The sequence below is a fragment of the Heterocephalus glaber genome, unplaced genomic scaffold, assembly GCF_053883595.1.
Source record: "Heterocephalus glaber isolate CG9 unplaced genomic scaffold, H.glaber_assembly_v1.0 deba00000281, whole genome shotgun sequence".
NCBI lineage: Eukaryota > Metazoa > Chordata > Mammalia > Rodentia > Bathyergidae > Heterocephalus > Heterocephalus glaber.
Genome location: NW_028258139.1, coordinates 9406372 through 9414029, shown reverse-complemented (window position 1 = coordinate 9414029; position 7658 = coordinate 9406372). Strand labels below are relative to the sequence as shown.

Sequence of the window (7658 nt, the reverse complement as noted above, 5' to 3'; positions counted from 1 at the left end):
CCAGTATCTGGGCCCATGGCACCGACTAGTAGCATACCTGTCCAAGAAACTTGATCCTGTTGCAGCTGGATGGCCCCCATGCTTGAGGATGATCGCTGCCATAGCCTTGATGGTCAAAAACGCTGCTAAGTTGACCTTGGGCCAGGAACTACATGTGACCACCCCCCATGCCATTGAAGGGGTTCTAAAACAGCCTCCAGATAGGTGGCTCAACAATGCCCGCCTAACCCACTATCAGGGCCTGCTCTTAAACCCAACCCGAGTTGTCTTCCAGACCCCGGCCGCCCTAAACCCGGCTACTTTATTGCCTGACCCAGACCTAGAGGCCCCACTACATGACTGTGCTGACATCTTGGCTCAAGTACACGGGACCCGAGAGGATCTGAAAGATCAACCATGGCCAGATGCTGAAGATACCTGGTACACCGATGGGAGCAGTTTTGTTCAAGATGGCCGAAGGTATGCTGGGGCAGCTGTGGTCACGGAGACTGAGGTTGTTTGGGTTGAACCCTTGCCCACTGGAACGTCAGCACAGCGAGCAGAGCTCATAGCATTGACCAAGGCGCTGACTCTGGGAAAGGGCCGAAAGCTAAACATATACACAGACAGCAGGTATGCTTTTGCCACCGCTCACGTACATGGGGCCATCTACAGAGAAAGAGGACTGTTGACAGCTGAAGGAAAGACTATTAAAAACAAAGAAAAAATTCTTGCCCTACTGGCAGCCCTATGGCTACCAAAAAAATTGGCTATTATCCACTGTCCCGGGCACCAAAAGAATGATACTCCGATTGCCCGAGGAAATAATTTAGCCGACTAGACAGCTCGAAAAACAGCCTTAGAGGCTGATCTGACACTGACCATTCAGCTGCCTGATCCAGGGGGCACTGCTTTACCAGAAAAACCTCAGTACACTGAGGCAGACTTAAAATGGATAAAACAATTACCCATGCCCCAATGCCTCAATGGATGGTGGAAATCCTCTGATTGTAAAATCATCCTGCCTGAAGCACTGGGAGAACAAGTTCTCTCCAAAATACACCGAGCCACCCACATGGGCACCTGAAAGATGCAGGACCTCCTGAGACATGCAGAGATAAAGATTCAAGATACCAACTCCAAAATTGAACGTATTACCACCTGTAAAGCCTGTCAATTGACAAATGCTACCCACAACAAAGCCAACCCAGGCAATAGGCTGAGGGGAAACCGACCTGGAACATATTGGGAAGTGGACTTTACCGAGGTAAAGCCTGAAAGGTATGGCTATAAATATCTGCTAGTGTTTGTAGATACTTTTTCAGGATGGACAGAGGCCTTCCCCACCAAGCATGAGACGACACAGGTTATGGCCAAAAAGCTACTAGAAGACATCTTGCCAAGGTATGGTTTCCCAGTAATGTTAGGCTCAGACAATGGACCTGCCTTCATTTCCAAGGTGAGTCAAAGTTTAGCACAGATACTGGGGGCAAATTGGAAATTATATTGTGCATACAGACCCCAGAGTTCAGGACAGATAGAAAAAATAAATAGAACCCTAAAAGAGACCTTGACTAACTTAACCTTAGAGACTGGCGGTGGCTGGGTGACTCTCCTACTCTATGCTCTCTATAGGGTACGCAATTCGCCCTATAAAATGGGACTAACCCCTTTTGAGATCATGTTCGGGATACCTCCTCCCATCATTCCTAACCTTCAATCTGCGGTACTTGCTGAATTTAATGATCAAAAACTTATTTTCCTTAAAAAGGCCTAGATTTAATCTTGCTACAACAAGGAGGGGCTCTATGCTGCCTTAGGTAAAAAAAAAAATGCTGCTTTTATGTAGACCACTCAGGAATGATAAAAAAATCTATGGCCAAAGTCAAAAAAGGTCTCGCTAAACAAAAGTGAGAATGAGAGCAAAATCAAGGTTGGTTTAAATCTTGGTTCAATTCCTCCCCATGGTTGACCACTCTGATCTCTACCCTGCTGGGGCCATTACTCATTTTGTTACTCCTGTTAACATTTAGACCTTAACAGGCTGATATCCTTCATCAGAGAACACATTAACACAGTACAGCTGATGGTACTTAGGTCCCGGTACCAACCAGTTTCTGAAGACCTAATAAAATTGGCACCCAGAGGGCCATGATTGGTCCTCTATAGCTTCATGAGAAGGGGGGAATGTGAGGCCTAACTAAAGTTTGACTCCATCTTAAATATAAGACAGTGAAGTGGCCTTAACATAAATTCCACTTCACTGATGTCAACTATTCCCCTAGTCTCCTTTGTGCCCATAAACTAATGATAAAATGTCCTTGCTGTGGGACAACAGATTAAAAAAAAAGAGAGACACAGCTCCTAACTCAATCCTCTGTCTGCCCAGAAAACAGATGCTCCCGGGCCCATTATCTATAGAACATTCTGTCAATGTGCTGATTGTTCCTTTTTCCCATAAACTCTACATGTAGCCACCCCTCAATCCCCCATACTTGCTAAATATCAACCAATCATGTAACTGCTAAATGAAACATCCCCAAACCTTGCAGTAGCCACAATAAAAACCCTGCTGATTTGGAATTCGGGGCTCTCAATCCTGATCCGCTGCGTCGGTGATGGTTGAGTGCCCCTGCTCGAGCTTGAATAAACAACCCTCGTGTGTTTACATCAAAATCGGCTCCTTGGTGGTCTTTGGAGACTTCGTGATCTGGACGCAACAGGGCAAAAAGGGAAAAGGGAGTAGGGGAATAACAGGTGCGGGCCAGGCGAGCTAGATTGCTGGAGACTGCAGGCCGAGGGAGATGGGGGAGGGCTCCTGATGCCTCAACTTCCCGGCCTCTGGGGTCCAAGTGTTTGGGGGTTGGAGTCCAATTCATTTCTCACAATTCAGGCTCCCATCCAGGCTTCCACATGAAGTTTAGTTGCTGGATGTTTTTAGGCTCGTTTTGGCTGTTGCTGTTTCTCACTTTGTTTTTAAGTAGCTTGATAGTTTTGAGTGCTGGGTAGGTATAATATAGGATGTGACTATTGGAATTTTTCTCATGATTAAACAGGTTGAGTTTCAAATCAAGGTCAAATGCTATAATTTTTTTTTTTCTTGGCTATCCTAGGGGTTGAACCAAAGGATTTGAGCATTCTAAGCAAATGATTTTCCAATGAGCTCTATTTTTAAAATTTTGTTTTGGGACAAAGTCTCACTAAATTACCCAGTCTGAATCTGACCTGGAACAAGTTATCCTCCTGCCTTAGCCTCCTGATAGCTGAGATTACACGAATGCCACTGAGCCTGGCTGACATTTTTGAAGAATATAGGCCAGTTGTAGAAAGCCCTCCAATTTGATTTTGCTTGATAGTATCATCATAATTAGATGTAAGGTATCCATTGGGGTGGGTACATTACACATGTGATACTGTTGTCCTTGGGGTGTGTGTGTGTGTGTGTGTGTGTGTGTGTGTGGTACTAGGGATTGAGATTGAATTCAGGACCTTCATAGTGAGCTATATCCCCAGCTCTTTTTTAATTTTTATTTTGATACAGGGTGTTGCTAAGTCACTAAATTGCCCAGGCTGTGCTTGACCTTGTGATCCTCCTGCCTCAGCCTCCCATGGTGCTGAATTACAGTTATGTGCCACCATACGTACATGCTCACTGTCCCTGGAATGAAAATTATGCATGTATGTTTAAGGTTTTTAATATATGTTGCCAAGCAATTCTCCAGTTATACTAGTATACAATGTTCCTTGTAGTGTATGGCAGAAAGTGCAGATTTTTAGTTTTTATTTATTTATTTGGTTTTATTGAGACAGAGTCTTGCTGTGTAGTTCAAGCTGGCCTTGAACTCATGAGGATCCTCCTGCCTCACTCAGCCTCCCAAGTGCTGGGATTACAAGCATGCACCATTATGCCTGGCTATTACAGTTTTTTTCAGTCTCCATTTATCTATTTACCTACCTGATTGTTTGGGGGCCCTAAAGGATGGTACACATATGTGAGAAGACTGGTAATGTTTAGTGAGTTTGTTTTGTTTTGTTTGAGATGGTCTCACTTTGTCTTTCAGGCTGGCCTTGGACTCAGAGTGGTAATGTTTTGATAAGGAAAGGATTTTGCCACAGAACAATAAAAGGAGCAGCACAACAGAAACCATGTCATTGAATTTAACTTGATCAGTATTTTATCAACGAAACTAAAAGCAGATGACAGGGTTGTCTCTTTTTGTTAGTTTTTGCATTAGTAGCTTCTTTCCTCACCATCCCTGAAAACAGATTTCCAGAATTCTGCCTTCCTCTGTACATCCTCAAGCCAGGATAAGGTGGCAGTAACTCATTTGGATTACAATTCATTCTATTTCTTTTTATGATATTCTGAAAATGACTGGATTTAGAAGTGGGAGTAGTAATCTAATGCCACATATCAAATAATTTATGAAATTGATGCCATAAATAGCTGTAGCATTTTCCAAATCAAATGTGCCTTTTTTTTTGCCTTTGTTTTTATTTTTTTATTATTTATTTATTTATTTTGGTACTGGGGATCGAACTCGGGTCCTTGTTTTGTTTTTAAAAACACAGCACAATGGGGGCCAGGGATTTAGCTCAGTGGTTCCAGCGCCTGCCTCACAAGTGCAAGGATACGAGTTCGATACCCAGTACCAAAAAAAAAAAAAAAATAGAACAGCACAATGAACACTTGGTGTGGTGGTGCACTCCTGTAATTCCAGCACTCAGGGAGGCTGGGGCAGATTAATTGCTGTGAATTTGAGGCCAGACTGGGCTACGTAGTGAGACTTTGTCTCAAAAAATGAAACAACAAAAACAGTGTGATGCCTTATTACTTCGAAACATTAGAAAATACGCAAACCTACAAAGACCAATTCAAATATTCATCTACTATGAACCATCACCCCAACGTGACATGTTTATCAGCACAAGGCTTCAGTTTGTTTGTTTATTTATTTAGATGGCGGTCTTGCTATGTTGTCCAGGTTGGCCCTGAATTCTTGGGCTCAAGTGAAGGTCCTGCCTCAGCCTCCTAGGTAACTGAGACTATAAGCACATGCCACCATATCCAGTGATAATTTGCTTTAAAAACTAATTGTGGGCTGGGCTGGGGATGTAGCTCAATGGTAGCGCATTTGCCTAGCATTCATGAGGCCTCTATGGTCAGTCCCCAGCTCCTTCCCTCACCTGTCTGTGTTACTGTGTTACAGATATAACTGGGCAGCTTTCTCCTCCCCTGTGCTTTGCTGATTCACCAAGGAGCAGGCCAGGTCATGTCTGATAAAATGTGGTAAATTCTACAGACACAATCTCTGGAGTGAAAAATTTTTTATGAATACAGTTATCCCTTTTTTGTTTGTTTGTTTTTGTACCAGGGATCAAACTCAGGACCTTGACCTTGCAAGGTAGGCATGGTGTCACTGAGCTAAATCCCGGCCCTACAGTTATCTTTTGTTACCTTTTCCAGGATTCCTCTCTGTCTTAGTTATTTTTCTCTCATTGAGACAAAATACCCAATGCACAAAGTTAAAGGGGAAAGGTTTTATTTAGCTCGCAATCTGTAGAGATTCCAGTCTATAATCAGCTGTCTCCAAGGCAGAGTGGCACATGGCAGAGGGGAGTCTGGAGAAGAGAAACAGTTCTTGGTACCCAGAAGATAGCAAAAGCAACAAGGGCCCTTAGTGTCTTCCTGCCCCTTTTATCTTATTCAGACTACTTAGGGTGGTAACATTCACATCCTTAATCCTAGTGCTCTCATACTCTACATTCAGCCAACTCCAAAACAGCCCCAACTCGTTCACATGAGGCTTTGGGGGGACATCTAAACACAAGCCACTCTGAAAAACCAAAATACATGGATGGTAAGTTCTTTATGTAAAATAGCATAGTATTTGCATATAACCCAGAATGCCTTTCTGTCCGTTCCCCTCCCCCCCCTCAAGTGGTACTAGGGTAGAACCCAGGGGCTTCGGACTAAACTACATCCCAAATTCTTTTTTAAAATTTTATTTTGAGAGGGTCTAAACCATTAAATTGCCTGGGCTGGACCCAAACTTGTAATTCTCTTGTTTTAGCCTCCCAGGGTTCTGGGGCTTATGCCACTGAACTGGGCTTCAAGATGCTTTGATACCTGTTACAATGTAAATGCTAAGGAAACAGTTGTTACATGATATTGTTTGGGGAGGAATGACAAGAAAAAACTATATGTTCACTACTGACAAAATCTTTTTTTCAAATATTTTCAATCCATGCTTGTTTGAGCCCACAGATATGAAGGGCCTACTCTGTTACATGTGAACATTAACCAACTGATAATTTTCTAAACCCAGTATCCTATATTAATTTAGGTTTTATGGGAACTTTTTTGTTTCTCGGGTGTTTTTTTTTTTGGAGTCAGGGTCTCGCTGTGTAGTCCAGGCTGGCCTTGAACTCGTGGTGATCCTCTTGCCTCAGCCTCCTGAGTGCTGAGTTTACAGGTGTGCACCACCACACCTAGGTTGTGGAGAATTTTAAAACAGGTTTTCAGATAAGTTCTTTAAAAATTCCACTATTAATAAGCCCGTTTGCCCATGGCTTCACCAAAAGCACTGGCCTAGATTCCTGCTATGTGAGTCAGAAGAGAGGGACCGGACCGGTGCACTCTTGTCTACCACTCCCTCTCTGGCTGACTAGAGAGAGTGGCAGAGGAAAGAAACGGACTCTTGAGTTGGTTTGCCGAGGACATACAGGGACAGACTCCGGTAAGTGTAAGTCATCTTTGCCTCGAAATGTTGGGGGTGCTGGGGACGGAGTGTGTGACTAGTCTGAAAGAGCCCTGGGTTCCATCCCCGGCACCACACACAAAATGGTGAAAGTTGCCTGGCACTGTGGCAGTGGTGAGCACACCTGCAGTCCCAGCACCCTGGGAGGCCAACTGAGACAGGAGGATCACAAGTTTGAGTCAGGCCCCGGGCAATTTAGCAACTTATGGAGACCCTGTCTCAGAAAATCAAAAAGGTGTGAGAATGTAGCCTAGTGTGAAGGCCCTGAGTTCAATCCCCAATACTGTATCCTCCCCCAAAATTGAAGATTAATTTAGAAAGAGAAACACTGTAGTTGAAAAGAGCAGTTTTAACTCAGGAAGATGCTTGCGCTTGCACTTTTTGTCACTTTCTCTTTTTTGTTTTGGTACCAGGGATTGCACTCGGTTTTTGCGCTTGCACAAGCAGGTGGAGAAACCACTGAGCTAAATCCCCGGCCCTTTTTTTGGTTTTTAAAAAAATTTTTTGAGACAAGGTCGTGCTATGTAGTTCAGGCTGGCCTTAAACTCGAGGCGATCCTCCTACCTCAGCCTCCCGAGTGCTGGGATTACAGGCGTGTGCCACCACACCTGGCTCTTTTTGTCCCGGTCTAACCACATTTCCACAAAGCAGAATGAAGTTTAAAGCCTAGGTGGCGTGAAGTCCTTCCCAGTTTATGACCTCCAGCACCTGCCATCTGCTTGTGGGCGTTTCCCTCCTGATCTGCTGCCTCATCTGACCTTGCACCTGTCTGTCCAGGCACCCTCCTCCCTTTGCTCCCCACCTCAGAGCTTCCGTTTCCTTTCAGTTCCTTGAAAACACCGAACTTTTAATTATGTATCTATTTTTTTGGTGCTTGGGATTGCTCACTGTCTCCTACAGCTCAGTGAGCTCTATCGC

The 7658-nt window shown here is 44.1% G+C and overlaps 1 protein-coding gene across 1 annotated transcript in view; it reads left to right on the top strand.

Annotated features, from left to right (window-relative positions):
* Positions 1-6635: 6635 nt before the first annotated feature.
* The window catches only part of Bcl2l13 (BCL2 like 13), a 94771-nt gene continuing 93748 nt past the window's right edge, over positions 6636-7658 (top strand). The window contains exon 1 of the mRNA XM_021249504.2: positions 6636-6719. The gene's annotated coding sequence lies outside the window, so the exon portion shown is untranslated. The remainder of the gene's footprint in view (positions 6720-7658) is intronic.